Raw genomic sequence first — 27762 nt, 5'->3', positions numbered from 1 at the left:
AATGTTCTCCACAATTTTTAGCCCAATGTTGGAGACACCATAAATGGTCCAGGAACTGTTAGCAAAACACTACCTAGCCATGGGAATGTAGGGATGTTCACCCCATCTCTCATCATCAAATCTTGCGGACACGTGACTCTGAGTGGCAGGGACCACTCCTCTCAGACTGGGGTTACATCCCAAGCAGCTCCATCTACTGTATGGTCAAGAGATTTACTAAGTGCCAAGGTACTATCTTGTTGCACCTCTATCAGTGAAGTGGGGTGCTCTCTCATCATGGCCCAGCATGCCCAGCTCCTATGATATGCCTGTCGTTACTTTTGGTGCTGCATTCCTCTCAGAACGAAAGCTGCAGTTCCCCAGTTTGTCTCCAGTCTTGTCGACACTCTCAAGCCAGTCCCACACATCTTCCGGTTTCATTAAGAAATGCATTTGGCCATTGTATATCACTCGTAGGTTTGCCAGGAATAACAGCATGTATCGTATACTTAACTTTCCCCATTTCTGCTTCACTGTCAGGTATAATTTCCATTGTAATTGGACGCTTTTTGTGTCGTCAGGAAAGATGTGGCTTTCTTTTCCTCGAACAGGATATCTCCAGGCTCTTGTCCCTTTTCAGGATACTGTCCCTTTCCCTATAATTGAGTATATGTGCAATCATACCAATGGGAGGACTTCAGCGGTGTCAGTCCGTCAGGTACAAGGAGCGTCTTATTCCAGGAAGAGATCGGAAGCAGTTCCCTCCACTTGCTCTAGGAAACCTACAAAACAGAGGTTACATCTTGGTGACCTTCCCTCTACTTCCTCCTGGGGATCATCCAAGTATGCTGTGATGCGTCCCAGCCAGGCAGAAAGATGCCGTTACAACATTTGACAGTCAAAAGGTGGGATAGGACTTGCATTTGCACTGCTTCGCATGGTGGATAATTGCGAACCACGACTTCACGTGGGCAAAGTGTTCCTTTGTTTCAGTAAGGGTGCCTGAAGGATGGATTGACTTCTGGGTCAGTGATTATTCCCAATCGATCTCTATTTCTGTGAGTTTGCCACCATGTCGGGGGTCCTACCAGAGGGGGACTCGGTTGAGTTGGCTGATCTGGACATGTATAAGGTGACACAACTTGAAGAACTTTCCAACTGTACTGCAGCAGGGAAGTGTGTGCACCATTTCTGCACGTCAGGATAGGGTACTTATTGGTTTAGGGGTTATACCTGTGAGTACCCTGTAAAAAGATACACCACATACCCAGGGCAAGTGCGACACTGGTTAATAAGAGAATGGCACACTGATTCTGCCACCAACCTGAATAGCTTGACAAATATGTCTCATACTCAGGTTGGTCTGTCTCACTCCGTAGCCAACCCTGCGGGGGCCTTTCACCACCACCAAACCAGGGTAGGCAAGTGGCTGGGTAGGTACATCTGCACTGCTCGGTTAGGATTAACCCCCATGTGAGTTTTCCATAAGAAGGGGGTCGGATCTCCCTACGGGACACTTTCTGGGTGTGGTTGAATCTCTTGTTAGGGCCTGGGGCACTTTCCCACTTTAAGTGCAAGTGTGAAAGTGTGGGCACCCTTTCTATACACATTAGGAAGTGTTGCTCACCTGAGGTTTCTAAAGCGTTAGTCAAGTCTGCCATGGCCGGCCGGTGGGTGTGCGCTTGCACCAATTATGGTTTAAGACCTTGGTCCAGCCTGCCAGTACACACTGGAACGGATGGTGTCTTTGAATGTGAATCCAGCCTGCCAATTCTGGCTGGCATGAGCTCAGGACCAAGGGTGTGCTAAGCATTGGTCCAGCCTGTCACTGTAGGTAGTGTGCGCATTTGCATCGATGGTGCTCCTAAATCCGTTTTCCGGCCTGTCATTGCAGGCTGATGCATGTTTAGCTCCCATGGTACTCTTAAATACGTGTTTAGCCTGCATGGCAGGCTGGTGTGTGCACTCGCACCAATAGTGCTCCTAAATACATGTCCAGCCTGCCATTGTAGGCTGGTGCGCACTCGCACCAATGGTGCTCTTAAATATGTGTCCAGCCTGCCATTGTAGGCTGGTGTGCACCCCTTCATCCCCTAGGCACTAGGCAGCACGCCGCTGAAGTCACTCTCATTCAGGGTCCCAGGAAGCAGGAGGGGGTAGGCAGCAAGAGCAATTAGAAGGCAGTCGGTTAAATGGGTTTGATAGCCACTTAAGTAGTTCACCCACAGGATGCGGAGCAGACATGGGCCGAGGTCAATAGATGGTCGCACCAAAGGGGTTCAAAGGGCCTTCTGACACTAGCCCAGTTCTACAAAGCATAGGTGGGGGGGGGGCAGTGTCACGCACCAGTGGTTTTTGGAAGCCTTCCTACAGCCAAGTCAGCCACTCTCACCACCCAGGCCCAAGCCAGGCATTACTACCTGGCAACATGGTGTCGTCTGGGAGGGCTGGTTGAGGAGAGAATTGTTGGTCCTCCGCACTGAGGACCAGGTAAGAGAACAGGGGATGAATGAAGAATGAACCGGGGGTCCTCTCGGAAGGAGGAGGTGCCCTGTCAGGTACACATTGATCAGAGTCACACCCAGGCAATCTGGGCACGTCGGGTGTATGATTATATGGGTTGTACCAGACTGCCCCGTCACAAAAAGAAGAGTTGCAAAATCCGCACCTCCTTGGAAATGATGCACAATGTCCAGTGCACATCGATTTTGGCTGCACCAGACAGTACCGGTCACTCACACAGTGAAGAATTGCAAATTCCGTGCCTCGCTAGAAATGAGTTACAGTGTCCTGGGCATGCAGATATTGGTCACACCAGACAGTTCTGGTCATACACACAGACGCAACTTCAGCAATACTTCACGAAAAAGAATGAGGCACTACTACGGTTATGCCCCCACCTCTGAGGGTTGCAATGTGTGATTCGGACACCGCACGCAATGAGCATGCAGTCTGCGTGATGCATGAGAGAGATACAACACGATCTGCAAAGCAGGCCACACTGGGTCCTGCAACCGGTGAATCCACTCACCATCAACAAGATACTTATGCGTGTTAAGGTCCCCACGATGCGGAGGCCACATGCCTTAGATGGGAGCCAGAGTTCAGGGCTCTGCACCATACGATCCGGTCTCCAGGCATACATTTTAGGTCCATGTCGTGCTACCAGCTGGAATCCAGCAGACGATGTGGGGACTTGAGAGAGGACCGCTCTTCAGGTGTCACAGGTATACAGCATGGGCTCCTTTTAGGAGATCCTTCATGTCCCCGAGACCTCCAAAAGAACAGGGGGCAAGCTCAACAAGCCCTTGGAGAGTACACTTCAGGGTGCCACACAGCAGCAGGGAGCAGGCCTAGGCCAGCCACTATACAGGACCAGCATGCAGTCCCTTTTAATGGCAGTAATCCTCCTTGAGCACAACAGAGTCCTCTGGCAAAGTACACCAACAAGTTCCAGGTTTCCTGGTCTCACGTCCCCGGAAGCGTATCTCACCCCAAATTGAAGTATGTCACCAGTAGTTATACTGGAGTGTGCCTTTGCAGTTGGGGTGGTTCAAAGGTTCTCCCTTTGAACCACATATGTCTACCCTAAATTTCAGTCCTGTCTGCTATGAGGCCATGGAATGTGGATCTTTAGCTTTAGTGGGGCCATGATCTGGCTCCAGAGACCAAGTGTCAAAACCTCTTCCATCAATCTCTCCAACCAGCCCACAAATGGCAGAGGTCTGTTGTTCCAGTAGCATGCCCAGTGTTTTATAGCTGTCGCTGGGGAATGCCCAGATGTGCTCCCCCAACCTCCAAAGTCAGATGGAGCTAAGCACCAAGGCACACAAAGAGTTTAGAGCACAGAAATGTTCACTTTCTAGTAATGGCATATCTGTGCAAATTACTACAAAGTCAACTGTACCACGGGCAAGGTGTTTTCGCTGCAAATCCAATGATAGGAAACACCTTGAGGCTGCTCCAATGCAAACCACTATTGCAGCATGAAGTGATTTCAATCCATGTTAGTCTATGGGAAGAGCAAAGCTCATAGTTAGTGAAAAGACACATGGGTACTCGTCACAACCTGGGCAGATGACAAACACATGTGTACCTGCCCTGCCTTTCACCTACCACTCGCTTCACCCTTTAAGACATTCCCTCGGGGTACTCAGGTGAAAGTGAAAGGTCGTCTCAGGATGGCTAGTGACTTAAACAGGCCAGTCTGAGTAAATGCATAATTGCTTGCATCAGCCTAAAATGGCAAGCTGGACACGTATTTGAGAGCACCATCTGTGCACACTACACAGCAGCCTGCGATGGCAGGCTGGGCACGTCTTTGAGAGCACCATCAAAGCAAAGTGCGCACCAGCATGCAATCGCAGAATGGACACCGATTTAAGAATCCCAGGTAAGCACCACTTCCTAATGTGTGCAGGAAGGCGAATGCACTTTACAGTGAGTAAGTGCCACAGGCCCTAACAAGAGAATCAGCAAAATCTGGGAGGAGAAAGCAAAACGTTTGGGGAAAACCTAGCAGCCGTGCTCAGGTCTAACCTACGTTCTCCCCCAACTAAAAGTGGGGGGTCCTACCAAACTTCTAGGTAGTCCTCCTCACTAAGGTGGAAGAACCTAGGCAGACCATCAGCGTTGGGGTGATCTACCCCTGGTCAGTGATCCACTATAAAGTGCATCGCCTATATGGAAATGGACCACCTCAACAGCTTTGGATTCTTGCCCCTCATCTGCATTAGCCACCAGAGTGGTTTGTGGTCAGAAGTGAATGCCAAACAAATAAGGTCTCAGTTTCTTCAGGGCCCAGAACACCGCAAAGGTCTCTCTTTCTGCAGGGGGTGTAGCCTCCTGGAGATGAAAGCTACCAACTGGTTTAGGCCCTCTTCGTTCAATTGAGACAGCACAGCTCAATACAGTGTTCGGAGGCGTCCATCTGAACGATACATTCCCGAGAGAAGTCGGAGGCCCAGAGCACAGGAGCTGTGCACATGGCCTATTTGAAGGAGTAAAAGGCAGTTTGGCAGACCTTGGTCCATCTTACATTCCACAGCTGTTTCTTTGAGGGCTGCTCCGTCAAGGGGGTCACAATAGTGCTATATCCCTTGATGAACCTCCAGAAGTACCTGACAAGGCCCAAGAACACACGTTTGAGTCTTGGTGGGCTCCCTTGCCAAGATGGCTTCCACCTTGGCCTGAAGGGGTTGCACCTCGCCCCGGCCCACCAGGTGTGTCAAGTACATGAATCCTTGACCTATCTCGCACTTACTGGCCTTGACAGCCAGGTCTGCTTGCTGCAGGGCCTGAAGTACTTCCTAGAGGTGAACAAGGTGATCCTCCCAACTGTTACTGAATGCGGCAATGTCATTCAGATACGCAATCTATCTGGTCATCGGCATGGTGGCCGCAGGCTCTAGGGTCCACCCATGCCCCTAAAGATGAAACCAAAAATCTAGGGGTCTGGTTTGACCCCAAACGTTCATTTGAGAATCAAATCAGGAAGGTAGCCGGTACATGCTTAAGGACTCTTAAAGTTCTAAGAAAACTCCTTGACCTCCTACCGGTCGCAGCCAGGAAAACCTTTATCCATGCTCAAGTTACTTCTCAGATAGACTATGGCAACATTCTTAACTTGGGAGCCTAAGAATAAAGCCTCAGCAAACTGCAACTCATTCAAAATGAGGCTGCTTGGCTGGTTCTGAACCTCCCCAGAAGAACATCCTCCTCTAAGGCTCTGGCTAGCCTACACTGGCTACCAGTGGAAAACAGGATCACCTACAAAGCTACTGTCACAGAATTCTCTAGAATAGAGACCCAAGTTATCTCCACCCTATGATAACCTCCTATACTCCTGTCCATAAACTTAAGTCAACGAGAGCCCACCTGGTCAGAGTTCCGAAATTCCTTAGGGCCAGAATGAAAGCATGATCCATGAGCTATCTGGCGGCCTAACAGTGAAATACTTTACCACTGATTCTGAGAGCCGAAGCCACTGAGAGCATCTTCCGCAAAGGCCTAACAACCTGGCTATTTACTCCCTAAATTGGACTTGCTGTATGCCTTTTCTTAATACCCCTCATTCCCCCTTGTTTTAGATGCTCCCTCTTTCTATTTCTCTAGAGTTTTTGATCCTAGCATGGGAACACACCTTGTGGTGTAACCAGGCGCTCTAGAAATGGAATTATTATTATTATTCTTAGCTAAGAAGGACTCTATACCGGCAAGGACTTGGTTCACCAACCTCTGAATGGTGGCGGGGCATTCATGAGCCCATAGCTGCCAAGGTTTCAGATTGCCATGTGTGACATTTACATAATTTCAGTGAAATTATGAGTGACATTTCAACAACTATGAGTGACACTTTCTCGGGAGCTAAAATCATCCAATGAAGATGAGGGAAACTTCTAAATATCAGAAATTACAGCCATATTAGCAACAAGAAATTCCAAGAAGTTCTTGAAACTGCTGCAGAGCACCAGAAATGGAAGGGCACTAACACTAGTGCTCCCTCCTGTAACATGACTGTACTGTAAGGAATGGGTAAGGCCTCTGGCTCCTCCTTCCTAATGATGCAGCAGTTGGAGCATGGTCATGCACCATCACTTCAGGGCCTCTCTCTCTCATGTGGTGGGAGTTGACCCACCAGCTTAAACAGGATGTGAGAGAGGCCAGGCAGGCGGAACTGAAAGCGAACCTGCCTGGCTGGCTATCTGCGTTGTGCTGGTGGGGGCAGGTAGGGCCTCTCCTCCTCCCTTTAAATGATCATGCGGCCGGGCTATTGCTTAGAAACTTGACCCCAAGGCCTCTCTCATGTGGTGTCTGAGACCGTCCATGCCCCAGGATCTGTGAGCAGAGGAGCCCGAATAAAGTTAAAACAGGTGTCACTGCTTAGCAACAAGATGGGGACCCCTGGTCTGGGCCTCGAGGAGTCTGAGTCATCATAGGGAAGCGACTACAATAAGAAGTTAACAGCTCTGAGCTTTTAAGTTGCGGAGTGTCACTTTTGTCTTCTAACACACTGGTTGCTACCTCCTACATATTGTTTGTTTTACACACTTGCACCAGTGCCACCATTGCCTACGTAACGTTTGTTCTTTCTTCCTGTAATGCACCATTTGCTATCTCTTTTATTTTGTTTGCTCACGATTGTCACTTTTGCTTCATGTAACTTAACGTTTGGTTTTTGTAATTTATTTGTGGTCTCATAAATAATGTTCTCCTCATGTGTAAGTACTGTCTGCCTATTGTGAAGCGCTCTGACACCCCGGGGTAACTGTCGGCGTGACGCATAAGATAATTAAAACCTAGTGACACCGGCCGGCGTCGCGTGCGCAGCATGGACACTGACAGTGACTGACACTTACTTGTTAGTGAAGTGTCGACATGCTGCTGCCTGCGCCGGCTGCCTATGATGACCCTCGGCGGCCCACGATCTTGTGCACAGGCCCTGACTCTGACACACTGCCAGTGGTGCCGGCTCCTATCTTCATCCAGGAGGCTTCTCAGCTCTGTCCACTCTCCTCGAAGCGACCACGATGGACTGCACTCCTCGGCTGCCCCCGGGCCCGGCACGGCCGGGCTCACAGTCTCTTGGTGGCCAGAGAGCTGACTGGCGGGCTCAGCTGAGCAGCCAGGAGGTGACATTGATGCAGCTGGCTGCAGCCTGCAGCAGCTGCAGTGTTTTAGCGGGCCGGGCGCAGGCGGCCGCGGCGGGGGGCCAAAGCTGAGAGAGACCGCGTCTGCAGCCTGCACTCTCTAATTCCCCCGCCGCTTCTGCACTTTTTCCTGTTCCTCCGGATGTGGCCGGCACATCCGGATTTAATCCCGGCCACACGGTGATTGACAGCTCTGATTCTACTTCCCAGGGCAACAGGAGTCGGACCAGGCAGTTTCAGGCTGGCAGAAACTGATACATTGTAGCGCGCCGCTCTCAGCCACTACAGAGCTGAGAGCTGCGGCAGTCTGTTTAACTGTTTAGGCACTCGACCCGGGCTGAGCAGCACCTCTCTCAGAACAGCAGAGAGAGGCTGAGAGCCCTGGCACAGGAGCCATGACACAGGTGGAAAATGCGTGACAATTCATTTCAGTGCGGTGATGCGGATCACCGCACTGAAATGCGTGAGCGTCACACCTGTTGCGTGACGCTTGGCAGGACTGTGAGCCTAGAGGACATGACCCTGAATTGGTAATGCCCTTTCACAGTGGAGAAGGCAATTTTCTCCTTGGTTCTCTCGATGAGGACGATCTGCCAGGACCTGGAGGTGACGTTGAGGGTACCTAAATAATGGGCCACACCCATGTCAATCAACTAATCTGCCGAGTAATGGGATGGGTTCTGTCTAGGTCACAGAGTTCAGCACCCTATAGTCCACACAGAATCAGAGTTCAGTTATGGTGCCTGCCAGAGCGGCATTTCGTACCAGAAGCACCTGTCCAGTGGACCAGGGGCTGCTAGAGGGCTCTATTATACCAAGTTCTAGCATCTTATACATTGCCGCCTTGATGCTAGAACTCACTTTATCCGACAACCTGTAAGATTTGCTCTTGACAGGAAGGCTGTCACCTGTGTTCACAACATGGGTACACAGGAGTGTTGTCCCAGGATAAGGGAGAAGAGAGAGGGATACTGCCCCAACACTCAGTGACAGTCCCCCTGCTGGTCAAGAGTTGGGGTGGGGGACAGGATTACTACTTCCACCAACCTATCCATTTCCCGAGAGTCCAGGAGGTTGGGGAAAGGTTTGTTCTCCTCTTCCTCCTCCCCATCAGTCACCATGAACCATGACCTTAGACCTCTCAAAGTATGGCTTGAGGTGATTGATGTGAAGTACCAGGAGGGGCTGCCTCGTGGTCTTGAGATCCACCAGGTAAGTGGTCTCCCCCTTCCTCTTAATTAATCAGATTTCTTGTAAAGCGCAGCTACTCACATGTTAGGGTCTCAAGGTTCTGAGGGGGTGGGGGAATCTGCGTTTCAGTCCAAGAGCCAGGTCTTGAGGTCCTTCCTGAATTGAGGCAGCAACGGTGATTGCCTGAGATGCAGACACAGTGAGTTCCAGGTCTTTGCAGCGAGGTAAGAGCAGGATCTTCCTCCAGCTGTGGTCTTGAGGATTCGTGGGATGGTGGCCAGGGCCAGTTGGGCAGAGTGGAGAAGTATGGTGGGTGTGTAGAAGGAGAGGGAGTGGTTGAGGTATGCATGTCCAGCATTGTGTAGGGCTTTGTAGGGGTGCGTGAGGAGCATGAAGGTAAATATTTTGTTGATCGGGAGCCAGTGGAGGTCTCTCAGGTGACAGGTGATGTGGCTGCAACGGGGTGTGCTCAGGATGAGTCTGGCGGAGGTGTTCTGAAGTTTCTTAAGGAGTTTTTAGGTGATGCCAGAGTAGAGTGTGTTGCAGTAGTCGAGTCCTTAGCTGACGAGCGCATGGGTGACTGTTTTCCTGGCTCGGGGATCCACTTAAAAATCTTCCGAAGCAGGCATCCTGTTCGATTGACTTTGAGGGCAGAACAACATGCTGCGGGCATTTTTCAAGCACCACATGACCAAGGCTATGTGATGGAGCTCCTGCTCAGTATCTGGTCCTTGATGATCGTGCTAATTACCAGTTGGTGCTCACTAGCGAGTATCTCGTCCCAGCAGCTTCGGTCACGCTTCGGTGGTATCACCGCCCTCCAGCGCAGCACGCCACCGAAGGGCCTATCTCACAGACCAGTGCCACGGCCTCGATTTACTGACATGGCACCCGTGGGCGATACTGAAAATTCGTTGCACAGCCAGGGGTGGGGGGTCTAACCACATGCACTCTCACCCCGCTGCGGTCCAGCGCTGCTTCCTCACCACGCAGTATCCCGGTACAAGTAGCAGCACAGTATCGGCCATGGGACTGTCATCCAGTGCTTGCCTTGGCTCGACCGTCGCACGGCAGCAATGCAATTATCCACGCCAGGGACAGGTCTTTTTTTTACCCCTCACGTCCATGCCAATCGATTGAAATGGGCTTAGGGGGTGTTTTCGTAACAGTTAGTGGAGTATGGCCGGATTAAAGGACAGACAGATGGGACCCAGCCGACTGAGCTGCACTTAGGTGCGGCCATCTTGCCGTGGGCTTTCTGGCGCCCCCCTCCATCTGAGTTGAGCTTGGGGTAGCTGTCCTTCATCCAGGTGGCGACTGCCTTTATCCTGTTTTGGAAGCTGCTTTTGGCAGCTGTGGGTTCATATGTGAGGAGAGAATCAGCTAGGTGCTGTTGGAATAGGAGACAATGTTGAGTGCGTGGCTTCTGATGATGGCTACGAGCGGGGCAATGTGGAAGTTGAAGAGGGTGGGGTTCAGAGAGGATCCCTGAGGCACTCCAAAGCTGATCACAGTGGGTTCTGAGTAGAACAGTGGAAGTCTGACACTCTGTGTTCAGCCGGTTTACAAGGAGCAGATCAATTCTAGGGCTTTGTCGTGGAGTCTTCCGCAGAGGGTGTGGTGGGAGATGGTGTTAAAGTTGGCAGAGAGGTCCAAGAAGATGAGGGCTGCAGTTTTGCCTCAGTCAAGGTGGGTTCAGATGTCGTTTCTAGCACAGAGGAAAGCAGTCTCAGTGCTGTGGTTGCTTCAGAAGCCCGATTGGGAGAGGTCCAGGATGTGGTTTGTTCCGATGAACTCGGAGCGTTGGGCGTTGATGGCCTTCACGATGACTTTCGCTGGGAAGGAGAGTAGAGAGATGGATCTGTAGTTCTTGCAGTCCGTAGGATCGGCAGAGGGTTTCTTTAGTAGGGGGGTTGATCTCTGCGTGTTTCCAGTTTTCAGGGAAGGTGGCAGACTCGATGGAGCAGTTGATGGTGCGGCAGAGTTCGGGGCGATGGAGATGCCAGCTTTGTTGACGATGTGGTGAGGACAGGGATTCGAGGGGGCTCCGGAGTGAATGCTTTTCATGTTCCTAAGGGTGTTATCAGAGGTAAGGGTTGCCCAGTAGGGCAGGTTCTGCCGGGGTCTGGAACCATTAGGTGCAGTGGTTGCGGGTCGGTCACCTTATAGGGCCAGGTCCATCGGTTTTAGAGAGCCCCCTGCTCCACAGCCTCCATCACCCACACTTTCTATCCAGGTGTCAACTAGACAGGAGTGGCATTCCTGTTGTACCACTCCTTCATGACATCTTAACTGGCTTCTAATTTGTGGGAGGCTTGTTTCCACAACCTGGCCATTTGGCTCCATAAGGCCAGCATGTAGCTAACTATATCTCTGGGAATTCTTTTAGGAGACTGCGCCTAGCCCTCCGTGATCAAACTTAGAGGTTCCCTAACTAAGTGCCCCGGAGCTCGAAGGGGCTAAAACCCACTCCCTTCTAACGGACCTCCCGGTAGGCAACCATTAGGCATGGTAGGAGGATGTCGTCCCACTTTTTTTTTCAGGGCCTCTAGCAAGCCTGTGGTCATGCCTTTCAGAGTCTTGTTGAATATTTCAACAAGCCCATTAGTTAGGGGGTGGTTAGGGGTGGAGATCGCATATGTCACTCCACGCTCCTTCCATGCAACCTGCATGCAAGCAGACATGACTTTTGTGCCCCTGTCAGACACAAACTCCTTGGGGATTCCCACCCGGGTAAAAATCCCCATCAGGGCTTTTGCCACCGCCAGTGCAGTCGTGGTCCTCATAGGGATCACCTTTTGGTAAAGAATGGCATTATCCACCAGAACCAGGATGAACCTGCGTCCTGTGGCTGTCTGGGGATGCATAGGCTCTACTATGTTGACGGCCATCCTCTGACAGGGGATGTCAACGATGGGCAAGGAGTTAAGGGGAGCTTTAAGTTTCCGCTCCGCCTTGCTACTGGTATCTCAGGTCACACAGGTCCTGCAGAATGCACCTGAGGACTCCCTGAGTTTGGGCCAATAAAAGTGAGGAGCAAGCCAGACAAAGGTCTAGTACTAGCACACATGTCCTGTCTCAGTAATGTCATGGTCTAATTCCAATAGTAAGGCCCAATAACACTGGGGGACCACCAGGGCCCTGTGTGCCCTCTGGCAAGGAGCCTTAGACTAACTGTACAGAAGGTTATCCTCCCAGTAAACGTGATCAGTTCCGGATTCATCACCGGCTGCTTTCGCTTCAGCTTGCCGCCTCAGACCCTCAAGGGTAGGGCACTTTGTCTGCGCAAATGGGGAAACAACCCCTCTCTGATGCCAGCCACCCCCACCCGGTGGATGGCTTGGGGAATTATTTGTTCTGGGGAAAGACCAGCTGACTCCTTACAATTGTCATACTGGCCCCTGTATCATTCAGAGCCTCTATCTCTTGCCTATTGATGGTGACCCTTTGCCTATACTTTGCTGTATTGTCAGACCCTTGGATCATGGGAACCATCTTACTGTCACCTAGAGACACTAGGGTCACACCGCTAACCCCACCCCCTTCCCCCTATTGCCTGAAACCACCTCCTCACCCATTACCACGCTTGCCACCCCTGGAGCCTAGGGCCACTCACTTTGGACACTTAGGATCTTCTTTGTGTCCGTAACCGTAGCACTCATAGCACTTAAGGGTCTTTGGCAGTGTACTCTTGTCCAGGTAAGTTTTCTTTGGGGGATCAAATTGGGGAGTTGAGGCAGGCCCTTTACCTGGAAATTTTTTGGGCAGCTCCTTCTTTTTGTCACCCCCTTCTTCTGGTGGGGACCCTGGTCCCCCTTATGGCTGTCCCCCATCCCCCACCCAGTTATCTTTTTGAACACTCTGGTGCTGGCCCAGAGGTCCACTTCCTCAGCAAGCTTCCGGCAATCCACCAGCTTGCTATCTACCAGGTGTTGGCTCAGGTCAGAGAAACAGGTTTCGAGGAGCTTATCCCTCAAGACCAAGTTGTACAATCCCTCATAATCCTTTACCTTACTGCCCAACACCTAACCCTTCAGTACCTTACCCGCATAGTCCATGTAGTCCACCCTGTTTTAGATGGTCAGCTTGTGGTTGGCCCTAAACCTATGGTGGTATTTCTCCAGAGTCATTCCAAACTTATTGACCAACACGGTCTTCATGACCGGGTAGTTGGTCACCCCCCTCCCCTCCCACGTGGTAAATCTTGTACCATATCCTTTGGGATTGGACCTCTCCTTTCACTGTTAGGCTTTGCAGGGGCACTGCCACCATTACCGTTGTTGGTCCTTAGTTGTAGGGCTCTATGGTCCAAATCTCTGGGCTAAGCTCATGGGCCATATTTTTCTCTTCCATGCCTAGTCTCATCTTAGCCAAAGTTTGCTATTTGTCCAATTTGGCAAAGACCTGCTCTTTTCAGATTTTAGCAAGGGCTAGAGCCTGCTCCTTGGCAGTCCTGGCAAGCTCTAACTTTAACTTCCTGTCTTCCAGCTCCTCTGACATGTTCTTTGAGGATATACTGCTTCCTGTTCTAGAGTGCCCCTCCCAAGTCTGGGAGAAGAGGGTCCTCCCCTGCTATGGGTGGTCCGTCTGGGCCTCTTTGACCCAGCTCAGACTCCTCCATGTACTTCGCTTCTCCCCCACTAGTCACTTCCCCCTCAGGTGGGCCTCTGCCCAGGCCCTCAAGGCTTCCTGCAATTCCGTCTTCTTGGCTCTTCCATTGCAACTATCCTTGAACAATGCCACCCTATAGATTTCTGGGTCAGTCAGCTCAAACTCTACTTTAGGTAGGCCCTCAGACATGTTGTGAACTAGTAGTAGAAGAAATAGAGATCAATGAGGAACACCAATTACTCCCACTTCTCAGCTATGCCCTCTGTTCCATTTAGAGACACCTAAGGAAACAAAGGAATAGTTTGCCTACGTGAAGTTGTGGCGCTCACTTAGTTATTGTGCGATACTGTGCAAATGCAAGTGCTATCCCACAGCTTGACCGCCAAATGTTGGAACTGGCACTTTCTGGCGGGCTAAGGCAGTACCCCAGCCAGGCAGAACCTATCACTCTTGTCAGGGGCAGGTAATTACACCCGTATAACCTGTGCTCACCCTTGTGTAACGTGGTACTGAGCAGTCAGGCTTACTACAGAGGCATGTGTAAAGGATTGGCACAGCACTCAATCACAATACATACCATGAGCGTCACAAAAAAGACTTCACATGTGATGTATGTAAATAACATTTGTATTTAACACACGTAATAATCAACACAACATTAAAATCATATTTCAGGGCACAAAACACATTTGGAATTATTACTAGCAGTCCTAAACCCAGTCGTGTTTAAATGACATCAGTAATAGGTACAATTGGAAATTATATAATTTACATCCCCCAGCACCCTTATGCGCTGCAACACGTTGTCCACCCTAGGCCCAAACTAGCAATTCTTATAATTCAATACCACACAGTTATAGGGTGCACCCTGGGTCACAACAATAGCAGAAATATGTGGCCAGTGCCGAGCTACACAAGGGTGAAAGTGATACCAAAGGGGATGATGGACGGAGTGTTTGAGCAAATCAAACATTCACCCCCAGTCAACTGATCTGGGTTTAATCCATCACCATTATTTAGCTCACTCCACCACCCCAGTTCAGACATGGCCATAAGCAAATCAGTCTGTCCCTGTGCCTCATGGGAACAGTCCAGCCCGAACTGCCAAGCCATGTCTTCCCTGGACCGGAAACAAGCATCCTGGGACAGGTTTCGGGTTCATAACCCTCATCAGCCAGGCTATCTTGAATCCAGAGGCAGAGTGAGCAAGGGACCCACGTCTGGGCATACCCTGCCAACTCAGGGCGAACAACGCGATACCAAAGGGGATGATTGACGGAGCGTTTGAGCAAATCAAACACTCACCCTAAGTCAACTGATCTGGGTTTAATCCATCACCATTCTTTAGCTCACTCCACCACCCCAGTTCAGACATGGCCATATGCAAATCAGTCTGACCCTGTCCCTCATGGGAACAGTCCAGCCCGAACTACAAAGCCATGTCTTCCCTGGACCGGAATCAAGCATCCTAGGACCGGTTTCTGGCTATCAGCCAGGATAGCTTGACTCCAGTGGTATCGCTTTGTTCGCCCTGAGTTGGCAGGGTATGCCTAGAACCGTCAACGCAAGTCAACCTTGCAGTATTAAGAAGGGTGTCAGGCAGAGCACTCACTTATGATGACCGCTTGACCAAATTGGTTGGCCACACCCTCAATGTTAATTACATATTTAATTGGTAATTATGTACATCTTTACATTTGAGTTCTTTATTTTTTGCATTTATTAATATACGTATTAAATAAAAAATTATATTTATTATTTGTTTCAATTTAGTATATTTTAATTCATATTTTAAACTAAAATTGTTTCATTTATAATTAATTTGTCACATTGTGTTTTTGCTAGTAGGAAGGGAAGTGCATTCATTTTAAATATATTTCATTTGCTCAATTTTTATATTATATATTTACATTTCATTTTATCAATTTGTATACTATGTTTTGGATTAGGTTTTAATAATTTGTGGTTGATAGGTGTTTTAGCACACATTGGAGTGAGAATAGTATTTTCTTCAATGTTTATATCATTTTTTTTAAGTATGTAATTTTTTTTACATTGCATTTTTTTTTAGATCACATTTATTTTAATGAATATGGTAGAGCGGTAGAGCAGGCTATGCCTGTAGGAAAAATTGAAAACATACAGCAATTAATCGGGAATGTGCCAACGTGAAGTACACGTGTATATAGGTTTGTTTTGAAGCTGACCGGGCCTGCAGAAGGCACCTCTTTCGTTTTGAAAGCTAACTATATATTTTTTTGCAGCAAAGGTATAACAGTACCAAAGTTCAACCTTTATTTCCTTTTTATCTTAAAAAACATGTTTTCTCTCAGTGTGGTCCTGGATAACGTTGCTACATTTTCTGCCGGGATTCACACAAGTTGAAAACGATACTGCTAGAATGCAGTCCCTATACCCACTGTCTATGCTTAAATATTAGCAAATCTAATGATAGCTAAAATCATTAAGCATGTCTACAGTGCTGAAAGAAGCCAACACCGATCTAATAAAGGCGCCGTCAGTAGATGATATGTGGACGGGGAATCCCACATAGGCCATGTCAGCCGAGGTCTGAAGGGGCTGCACTGGCTCCCTCCCTCAGGACTCTATTATAATGCTCGCCAGGAAACAGGCTGACAGGTCCAGGACGGCAGCCCCTGTGGGAGTACAGCCGAAGTACAGTATTAGACAGCTTGAACAAAGTGTGTGCTATGAAGTAAGCACACAAAATGCCATTTCTTTGCTATCTAACCACAAGATAGGTGTGCAGTACTGGATTCAAAACGGTAAGTGAATACAATATAATTGTTATTTCGGAAAGCCTGATGGATACAACTATTGTCTAATAAACTTAGGATGTATTTACATTATAATCTTCATCATGGCCTGCGATAATTATTAGATTAAACACTCCCTGAAAGTGCATTAATTTCCTAATTGCTCTTTAATTGTGTTCGCATGTATTCGTTTTTAATTTTTACATTACGAGTTTTCAAGACCAGCCAGTCGAATCTATCTGACAAAAAGTGGTCAAAAAGGTATTTAAAAAATATCTAAGTAGGATTCATTAATTACATCAGATACCAAACATTAAAATCTCAGCTTTAAATAGAAGGACAATTACTACTGGCCTTCGCTTGGCAACCCATCTTCTCGTAGACAAAACGGAGGAAAGAGAACGGCCCATAGAAGTAAAGAGTGCGCATGCGCAGCGTAGCTGTGCACCTATTTTTTGTTTAGTCGCACTGTCCAAAGTGCTTCCATATAACTCAGAATTTCTGCGCCGCCCAAACCAGTCATGCGCACTTTCCCTGGTCTCCATGCAGGCTGCATTACAGCCTTCGAGGAGAATATGCCCAGGCCCCCATTTCCTGGTTGAGTGTCGAACCAGGACACTTAAAACAAATCACAAAGCTGCATTGCAGCATTGTGATTGATCAAGGGAGCCAGGCAGTTCTTCCTGGCTTCCTTTTCCTCGAGTGCCACGAGGAGAGCAGGAGCAGAGGCATGGGACCCGGCGGCAATGTAAGTGTGTGTGTGTGTGTATGTATATGTATATATCAGTGAGCAAGGACGCATGTCCGAAACGCGTCTGATGACTGGCACCACCACCACCACCATTCTATGGAATAAATAATTCTCGAAATTACAAGACTGGTTTGCGGTATTTATTTTGGAGTCTGTGTACCTGTGCGCTGGCTGACGGCTGCAGCTGGCGACTCGTTGGAGTTTCATATATATATATATATATTATTTTTTTGCATTGTGCAACCCTCCACCCCCCCACCCCGCCTCACCACTCGCGAGTCATGCCGGCCGCCACTGCTGATCCGTCACACTTAACAACAAACATTAGTAATGCAATAGGTCTCGCATTTTTTTTAAAGTTAGAGCTATTGGCGATGTAAGTGGCAATCTGTTTCACTGCTGTGTGATCACTCCACTGCAATCAAAAATACACAAGTAAACGAGCACTAGCCTCCAATGTCCACTGAAAGAGGAGTGGGAAACTTGCAGACAGAAAAACACAAGTAAAACGCTTCCTGGTGAAAAAGCAGCAAGAAACGAGCACCCCCTGGCCGCACCTATTCCCCATTTACAAACAGTCGAAAGATTCAATTAAACATCTTGTTTACCAGCCTTTGTAATTGCATGTAGAAGTGACAAGAATCACAGCGTAAGATTCTTCGATGAGGGGAAGAAGGGAGAGTTGTTAGGAGCAATGGACGTGCACTGATTATGTTTGAATTATCTGTGCTTGGTCCCTGATCCACCGAGGCACGCGTAACTGATGTTTGGGCTGCACTGGCCAGTTAGGAGGCAGCAAAGAAGACTGAAGCAGGAACCAGCAAATGGTAGGCAAGGGCGGGCTTTAAGTCCTGTACTGAACATAATAGTGTCGCAAACGAGCGCATGCTCTCGCAGGCTCGACGCTAAAAAGTACTATTGGCTTTGAATTACTGTAAACTTAGGACGTACTTTAAACATACAAGAATGACTAAAAAGATTAACAAAACGGACTATGAATGCAAAGAAATGCATGGTAAAATAAAAGGATTGGGCAATTGAACTTTTTAAACCTATGGCCACGTGTGATTAGATATGTATCTCGCATGGCCCAATGCCCCCCGCTGTTTGTTGTGGTGGGTGGAAGCAACATTTGATAAAATGTGAAGGAAGCAAAATTTGAAAAAATGTGAATGACAGCTGAACAGACTAAGGATGAAGAAGTCAGGCCCAAAGCTCTTTTCTTTTTTTTAAATTATTTTATTTATAAAACTTTCAGTTACAAGTTACAGAATCACTAGCATACCCCTCCCACACCCCCACCCGTCAATTTGACAATAAATTCCCTTCACATCAGACACCTGTCCTCACCGTTACCGATGGTTACACAGCCTTTGAGCCAACAACCCACTTTGTAGGGCAGGCGGCGTTAAAAGTACGAATGAATGCAATTTTACATCATCATGGAAGCGCCAGTTAAGTCCAGTGTCAATATTCGCAGCGTCTAGCGCCGAAATCAAAATCGTGCTCAACCATGCAGTTCTGGCAGACTAGCAGTCAGCTTCAGATACCCTGTGACTCCGCCGCAGCAGCGCTACCCTCCCGCGCCGCCAGGTAAGTATGGTATAGCCCCCAGAAGTTCTTGGGTCTACTGGTGGGGGGAAGAAGTTCACTATAGTTCTCGGATTGCGTACAGCAGTACAACATGTCATGTGCCCATCTCTAAGGTGTCGGTCCCCTCATCCAACAGCATGCCACCACTCTGCGCGCAATTAAAAAGCCCATGTCAGCTAGTCTGCGGATTGCTCTCGGCAGTCGTTTAGTGTATCCCAATAACGCTATCAAAGGGTCCGGGGGAATGTCCACTTCTGTGACAACGCTGATTTCCTCAAAGATTTTGATCCAGAAGTCACTGATTCCCGGGCATAGCCACGCTAGGTGTAAAAAGTCAGCATCAGGTGCATGACACCTCTCACAGTCCGCTGTGGCGCGGAGTCCATATCTGAAAAGCCTAGCCGGCGTGTAATATATCCTATTAAGGAATTTAAAGTGTACCAATCTGTGTCGACCATTCAGTGAAATTTTCCTGGTGTTAGTGCAGCAATATGTCCAAATGTCGTCATCCAATACTGTTTGTAAGTCCGACTGCCAAGCCAATCTCGCTTTAGTGTACATGTGTTCCCTGTGTGATTGCGATAAGTTGTATAGGTGAGATATCAGCTCCTGTGGTGAGTTCGTTTTTACGATATATGTGAGTTCTTTTACCTCTGGCGGTTCCGCCATGTCGCCCCCTAGTAGGTCCGATAGAGCATGTCGGATCCTGAAGTACTGGAAGCGCGTCAAGAGCGACGGCGGTTCGATATCACTCGTCACCTGCTCCCAAGTCTTAGCCACTCCGTCTTGAAACAGGTCTCCAGCTGTCGCTAATTTGAGTTTCAGCATTTCGGCTACCACACCCTTCTCACGTAGTGGAGGCAACCATCTTGTCGAGTCAATGGGCACGATGGGGGAGTATAGCAGTACTCCATTCTGCTTCTGGAGGAGGCTTTGCCATGCATGATTCGTGGCTGCTAGTGAGTCTAGGTTCCCCGTCCTGCGATCAGGAGGTTCAAAAATCGTGTGTGGAAGGGAAAGAGGGCTGGCAAATAGGGTTTCCATTTTAACGTGCGGTATGTCTCGGTCCCCATGTACCCATGAGTGCAAATGAGCGGCCTGCGCTACTCGATAGTACAGCTCCAGGTCCGGCGCACCGAGACCCCCCATCTTGTATGGTAGGGTGAGTAGTGACCACCGCGCACGAGGTTGACCACCCGTCCATGCAAGTTTCGTCATCACCTGCTGCAGCCGTGTGAAAAATATCTTAGGCAGAACCATAGGGATGGTCATAAATAAAAACAAAAATCTGGGGAGTACAACCATTTTCATAACGGCAGTCCGTCCCAAGAGCGAAAGTAGGAGCTTGCACCAGACAGTAACGTCGTCCTCCAGTCTACTGAAGGCAGTGCCGTGGTTTGCTCTGAATATGGTCTCTGGGTCCGTATGAAGATGAACCCCCAGATACCTAATTGGTTCCGTGGTCCAAGTGAGCGGGTACTCCAAGTCAATAGGCTGTGTGATAGGGGTCAAGGGGAACGCAAGCGACTTTGACCAATTTACTCGGAGGCCCGACAACGCGCCAAACCGAACTACTTCCCTCAGAACCGAGGTCAGGTTGTTATCAGGGTCGCGGACGTATAGTAAGGTATCATCCGCGTAAGGTCCAAAGCTCTTTATGCATTGTTCATATGCATACATTTTTAGGTATGGAACGGACCAAAGCCTTTTGATTTTAGGGGCCTTCAGTAATCCATTGGTCTGTTGTTGTAGCAAACACATTTTTCTTCCTCCATCTACAGCATGGAGCATTTAGTCAGCCTACTTCAGTCATTGACTAATATCACTCTAAGTGATGGCATTCTGCTTTTTCACATGGAGCCCACACCACACAAAGTAATTCTCTTCAGTGCCAAGGGCTACATGGCAAAGTGTGCCTTTTTGAGAACAAAAATGGATTTTTGTCTACAGGCGTGTTTTGTTTATGGGCAGGGTCTCTGCAGCTCCTCCAACAATAACGTTTTACAAAAGAAACGGCAAAACAAGCATTGGAAAAGACATAATCTGGCAGCTGATGGGAGACATATTGGCTTTGTCAATGCGTGTTTATTCATAATTGTTTACCAACGTTGGCTTTAGAGACAGTTAAAGCAATATCTAAGCCAGGTCTAATAAAAACGAATTCCCTCCCTCGCCAGTCGTCCAGCTCTCTAGAGTTGGTACACTTCCATTCTGTTGGAAAAAGGCATTGAAGAGGGAATTGGGGCAGGGCTGCTTATGCATTAGTATTCAGACAACTTGTCGTGGCTTTGGCCCAGTGTTCTAGTCTCTTTCTTTTATGGAATGGTAATACGGATGACCTTAAATGGTGATCACAGGTGAGCTGGGGCCATTGCTGTAGTGATCTTTCAACCTGTTAACCACGCCAGACATGAACATCCGTGAGGGTTTACAATCTTCTGAAACCCCTTTGACAGGCCAAGTATGAAGCGTTTGCACTGAGCTGTCTTCAGACTGTTCGCAATTTTTCTGCAGCGCCGTGAGGTTCTCTCAGTGGCATATAGGCTCTTAATTAACATAAACAAATATTTTGATGTTGCTATAAGTTCATTTATATTGGTATCCTTTAAGAAAGGCTTACACTGGTGCAGACATTCTGATTGCGTAGAATGGTGACATTAATGTCGACCATTAACAGCTATTAATTGCCCTTCTCCTCATTATGCGCCTTTGGCTCGGGCCCATAAATGGTTAATTAGCACCCTACATTGTAACGCTCTCAGAAGCGGGTAACAACATCGGGACTACATTATGTGGACCAACATTTTCACTTACAAACATAAGACCAAAACATACAGAAGATCTATTCGAAAAGTGTCCTATAAAAGTAAGTCTTTGGTGAAACAGAATCATATTTTGACCCCCTGCTTCTCCAACAAGCCTCTGGCGGGGTGTGCACACACACACTGTTCAGCTTTGTACACCTCCCTGCTTTTTTCACTTTTTGTGCGAGTGAAAGCCAGCATCAGCATTCGCAGAGTGCTTTGTGTTTTCCCCTCCCACAATCTACACGTTTTGTATCATGCCAGACTCAGAGCGAGCCTTCCCCTTGTGTCCGTTTCAAATCAGTGGGCAGTTCCACAGTGCTGATCAGTCGCGGCGGTGGCAGCGGAGATGCCGCCGCATATCTAGGCTGGCCGCTGGTGCTCGCTTTCGAAAACGTGTGCCACCTTTTAAAACCTGCAAACACACGGAACGAGCGGGCATTTGATAGCTCGGCACCCTAACATAAAGCTTTCACGTCGAGAGGAAGCTAAAGACTTTGATGTGATGCTTTGAAACGAATATATGACGTTACCACGATATCAAATACAACGCATGGCTTTACCACGCGAATTTTACATCGCTAGAGTCTTTACCACGCAGAATAATAGAACGCAGCATTTTAACACGCATAAATACGTTAGTATTCATCCAGCGTCGATTATGCCCAAAAAAACACTTTAAAATAAACATAATGAAACTGATAGGCAAAAAAAATACGTCTTCAGTAGTGTCATTGTTTGTCTTTTTTCACTTTCACTGACCCTCAAGCAAGATGGCTGAATATTTCTTCAAAGAATATCATTTGTTAAATAGTAATACACGTTTTATTTACACATTCACTTATCTATTTTAATTGTTTTTTAATGTAGATTCATTAATGATTTTTGTTGTTTGTTTGGGGGGGGAGACCCCACCCAGCCCCCCTTTTTTAAAATTATTTTTATTTGATTTTTTTGGGGGGGGGGAGACCCCCCCAGCCCCTCTTTTTTATTTTTTTCCATTTACACCCATCCCTTTACTACTTATAACGTATTTAATTAATGCGTGAAAACACCTATCAAAATAAAAAAAGGACTTTTCTTTTTAGTACACGCAGAACGTAGGATTGTTGACCGGAATGTTTCTTTCGTGGTAAAGACGATCGTTGAAGGCATACGCGTGGGAAAGACGTTTACGTGGTAAGTGCCTCGTTGTAAACATTACGCGTAGTGATGCCTTCGTTGTAAATGATGTTTCCCCTTTGAAACACCATGAACGAGCAGCTCATTTCAAAGATGTGTACATTTTACAGAACATGGGTACTTGACTCTGTAAGAAGTGATGCATTTGGAGTGTACGAATGTCTGGGGAGTAAGGGGCCTTGGGGCGCAAGCGTTGTAGGGGGCACAGCCAACCATTAGACGGAGTCCTATTTTCAGCCCCGCCGGGCTGGGAGCGGCTTCTGCTTTAGCTCTATGATGCTGTCATGGACCAGAGGGGGAGGGCTGGTATAATTCCTCTCATTCAGGCACCAGCGAACGGATGGAATGGGGATGGGAAATGAGCCGATTGCCCATTCCTTTCCCGCGTCGCTTTGCATCCGTTAACTCCAGATGCACATGAGAACCTCTTTAGAAGGTTCCAGCACCTCTGAATAGTGGCGTTGCTAGCGCTGCACATCACCGTGGGATACGAGGCACAGACATAGCTGAGCTACAGATGAAGAATGCGGAAGGAGGTACCTTCTCGCACCTTCTGTAGCGTCGTGCTACTGAATAACGACGCTGCACACTTATTATATTTACGAGCTCTTTATTCCGCTTCTTCACAGTTCCTTGTCCCTACTCTAACTGCCCTTTTCTTGCCACCGCTCCTCCTCTTCCTGTGTCCCCCTAACTCCACCCACCAACAACTAGACTGCACACAACCTTACATCTCCCCCTTTGTTACCAAAAGTAAAAAAACAAAACAAAAGTCTGACTTGGTTATAGCTTCGATCAGCCGCACATGTCGTCGAATATCTCGTCTGGGTCGTAGGACCACACCTCACTCTTCAGATTCAGCTTCTGCCTGAGTCTCAAGTCTCTGTACTGCAGCTGCACTGCCAGATCTCTCTGTGTCCAGTCTTTCAGTCATTTTGTTGAGGGCATCTTTGACAGTCGAGTTGCACCGTTGAAATTGCGACACATTCCTGGTAATTCTCCTGTTCTCCGACTCAGCTGTTATCATTGTACCCTTCTGTTGAGGGATCATTAGAGGTTCAGCTCTGAACTTGCAATCTGTCTTTTTCTGCTGTTCCTGCTTGACCAATACACAGTCCCCTTCATGCAGAGATGGAGATCTGGCTCTCCTCCGAGTGTCAGCGTAGGATTTCATTTTGTTCTTGCGCTCGCGGTCAGCCACCACTAGCTCACTATGTGCTCTTGTAGGCGACACCGGTCGCAGGGCCCCTTCCCACATAGGTACCCGTGTTCTGATCGGTCGTCCTAACATGAGAGTGGCAGGACATTTCCCTGTAGTGGCATGGGGTGTCGTTCGATATGCTCTCAAAACTGCATTGAGAGCCACTTGTAACTCCTTCTTGTCACTGGTGGCCTGCTGGAATGTCTTCTTTAATGTTGCCATAAATCGCTCCACCATTCCATTGGCCTGAGGCCATAGGGGAGTGATCTTGCGATGCCTGAAATTTAGGTGTTTCGCAAATTCTCCAAATTTGTGCCCATTGAAGGGGGGGGGCGCTATCCGTCTTGAGTTCTTTAGGTACACCCCAGGCAGCAAACACTTCATCCAACACAGCAATGGTGCTGGTGGCACTGGTAGATGATACAAACTGTGCTATCGGAAATCTGGAGTACTCGTCCATTATCACTAGGACATATTTACCCGACTGAATGGGTCCATAAAAGTCCATGGCGAGCTCTTGCCATACACCACTAGGTAGCTTTGACATCTGTAGTGGTGCTGGAGGATCTCCTTGATTGACCAGTTGGCACTGGGGGCAGTCTTTTAAAGTGAGCTCCACCATCTGGTCAAATAACGGAAACCATACTCGCTCTCTGAGCGCTCTTTTTGTAGCGACCACTCCACGGTGGCCCTCATGGGCGAAATTGATGCTACCCTGGCAGAGTTGCATAGGAATGACGATCCGTTGATCCCTCAGTAGGAGCCCCTCTGAGGTGGCAGATAGTTCTTCACTCACATGCCTGAAGACCTGCATCTCTTGGCGGATGTGTGGATCGCACCCTTCCTCCTCACTGTCATACCGCCATCGATTGGTCCGCAATCGGCGCATCACCTTTTGAAGAATGTCATCTTGAGCTGTGGCTTGACATATTGCCTCCAAGGGAACCGCCGGTGATCTGGCTTGGTCCACTACGAAGTGTATGTACTCTTCCGCCACAGATGGACGTGACGCCTGTGATGCTTGAGGATGTCTCGACATGTAATCAGCCGGATTCACTGATTTTCCTGGTTTGTGCACTATTGTATATGTGTACTCTTGTAGCCGCAAACCCCAGCGCTCAATTCGAGGTGGCATTTTGGCTCTGGGATTTCCGAAAATGGTCACTAGCGATTGATGGTCAGTCACTAATGTGAAGTGCTTGCCGTATATAAAAATGTGAAAGTGTTCGCACGCCCACACAACCGCAAGGCTTTCCTTTTCAGGTTGGGAATAGGCCTTCTCGGTGTCCGATAAACTTCTGCTGGTATAGGCCACGATGTGCCTCTGGTCTGTCTCATTGTTAAATTGAGCCAATATTGCACCCAGTCCCACTGGGCTAGCGTCAACAGTGATCTCAGTATTTCTCTTGGGGCTGAAATATGCCAGGTTGTCCGCTGACTCAATGGCACGTTTGATTTCCTCGAAAGCCTGCTCACATTGGGGAGTCCAGATGAATCGCTGCCCTTGTTTGGTAAGGGCCCGTAACGGGTGACTGACGGTGGCATAGTCCTTTATGTATCTGGCACAATAGCTTGCCATGCCCAGAAAAGATCGAATGTCACTCACATCTTGTGGACTTTTGGTATCATTTAGGGCTATCACCTTCTCAGGATCAGGCTTCATCCCGGCTCCAGAAAATACGTGTCCAAAGAATTTAAGGGTGGATTGATGGAACTCACACTTGTCTTTGTTGAGGGTGAGGTTGGCCACCAGAAGAGCATGGCACACCCGGTCTAGCGCTTTGTCGTGTTCCTGGACATTCGAACCGTATACTAGAATATCGTCACTAAAATTTAGTGTATTTGGAATGTGATGTATGGTCTGGCGGATGGCTTCTTGAAAAAACTCCCCAGCAGATGAAATTCCAAAACTAAGTCGTTTGTAGCGGAACAGCCCTAGATGAGTGGCAAATGTTGTTATATAGCACGATTTCTCATGTAGTTCCAACTAGTGGTATCCTTTATTCAAATCTAGTTTAGAGAAGACTCTTGCGCCATTTAGCGATGAAATCATGTCACTTAAATGGGGTCCTTTTCGGGTGTGCCCTTCTTTTGCACGATGACCACTGGTGACACCCACGGTGTTGGCCCTTCTGTCCGCTCAATAATGTCCATTCGTAATAACTCTTGAATTTCATCTTCCACAGCTTGTTGAAGGTGGAAGGGTACTCGCCTGTGATGTTGTGCGACGGGACGTATTAGTTAATTGATGTGCAACCGGATCTGGCACTTGTTCATTTTTCCGAGTCCGGTGAATAGTTTAGGGAACTTGTGTATAATGTCCGGATCGTCGCTTACCCTGTACAAAATTTCGACCAACCGAAGACGCTCCGCGGTGGGCAGACTGAGGAGACAGTCGGCTTCCGGGCCTTCAATCACATGTATGTATGCCGGCACAGAGGTGGTTTTGTGCTGGAGTGTAGTTGCGAATTTCCCCAGGCAGGAGAGAGGTTTCTTCGACATCCACGTGAACACTCTGACATAGGCCGGGCTCAACGTGGGTGGCGGTTTCATTTTGTTGTATTCAGTCACAGGGATATAGTTCAGTGATGCCCCACTGTCCAGTACAAACTTGGTTGCATGGGTTCCCACGCTTATGTCCAGTCTGGGGTATTTTTTTAATTGGTCCGGATCAGCTACCATGCAGACATACTCATCAGTGTACACCGATTCCGGAAATGCTGACCGGGATCCTCTGGATGGGGACCTTCTCTCCCATTGGGACCTGCGAGACTCTCTGCTGGAATGTGAGGAAACAGAGGATGACTTCGGCCGATCCTGGACTGCCTTCGCATGATGCCGCCTTGTGTCAGGGCGAGTTGATCTCGTTGTCTCTTTCATCCTTTCCTTGCCATATTCTCCACACATAGCCTCAAAGGGATTTTCTCTTCCGCATTTTCGACACTGCTGACCAAGTGCTGGCCAAACATCAGTGTGCGGAAAATCGTATCCGCACCGATAACACTTTCGTGGGCGATCTTGTTTCTTGTCTCCACGGCCAAACTCATGGCGTCTGCGCTCTGTGTAATGTTGGCGGGACGACGACCTGGATGTCCGCCGATCTCGAGAATGTCTGCGAGTGCCCTTAGCTTGTATGTGATATGCTTGTTCCCGCCTCTCACCATGCCCCGTCTCCATTCTTCTAGCATGTTCCTCTGCTTGATCATGTATCCGGGTCATCTCTTCAATCTCGTCAAGGTTATGACTTTTACGTAGTAGCCGCCTTCAGAGGGTTTCTGATTGGCAAGCCTCAATTATTCGCAGTCTTATGGCATCCTCCGTGGAAAATGTATCAAACTCACAATACCGAGACAGTCGTCGTAGTCTCATTATAAACGTACTCATCAATTCCTCCTTTTCTTGACGGGCTTGATGAAACATGTACCTTTCATAATCCACATTTCTTTTATGTAAAAACCTTTTATTTAAAGCATCTCGCACCTTGACATATGATCCGGTTTCGGCAGTCGGCAATTCCTTGATTAACTTACTGACTTCTTACCCAACCAGATTGCGTGATGCAATTAACTTTTCTTCTTCATCCGTGACTTTTGATCCTTTCATATAGTCCTCAAACCACTCCTGCCATCTGGGCCCCATGCTGTTGAAAATGGCAATGTATATGCACATAAGCGGCGTTCATTTTTGTTCACTGTACCCCTTGTTGTAAACAGAACGGATATCGCGAAACACTGACTGTGTTATCCCGCCAGCATAGACCCATGCACACACGTACACGACAGCCATTTTAGGCACCATGGCCTCTCTGCCCGTTTGTTAAACCCCCGGCACCCCTCCCCGCGCGCACTGCTCATGCATCGGCCATAAAGCCCTCTCCCTCTGCGTGACCCTGCTCTAGAAGTAACACTCCTGCTTGACCCACACCCCCCCATTTCCTCCCAAGAACACCCTTCCCCTCAGCTGACGAGCCCCCCCCAGCTGCACTTGGCCTTTCGACCCGGTCCCAAGTCCTAAGACCAAGCCT

General features: G+C 48.4%; 1 protein-coding gene across 2 annotated transcripts in view; it reads right to left on the bottom strand.

Annotated features, from left to right (window-relative positions):
* The window catches only part of MSH3 (mutS homolog 3), a 1953894-nt gene that overhangs the window by 208690 nt on the left and 1717442 nt on the right, over window positions 1–27762 (bottom strand). The window lies entirely within an intron of this gene.

This window comes from Lissotriton helveticus, chromosome 2_1, assembly GCF_964261635.1.
Source record: "Lissotriton helveticus chromosome 2_1, aLisHel1.1, whole genome shotgun sequence".
Lineage (NCBI taxonomy): Eukaryota > Metazoa > Chordata > Amphibia > Caudata > Salamandridae > Lissotriton > Lissotriton helveticus.
Note: the sequence above shows the minus strand (reverse complement) of the source record. Positions and strands in the feature narration are given on the sequence as shown.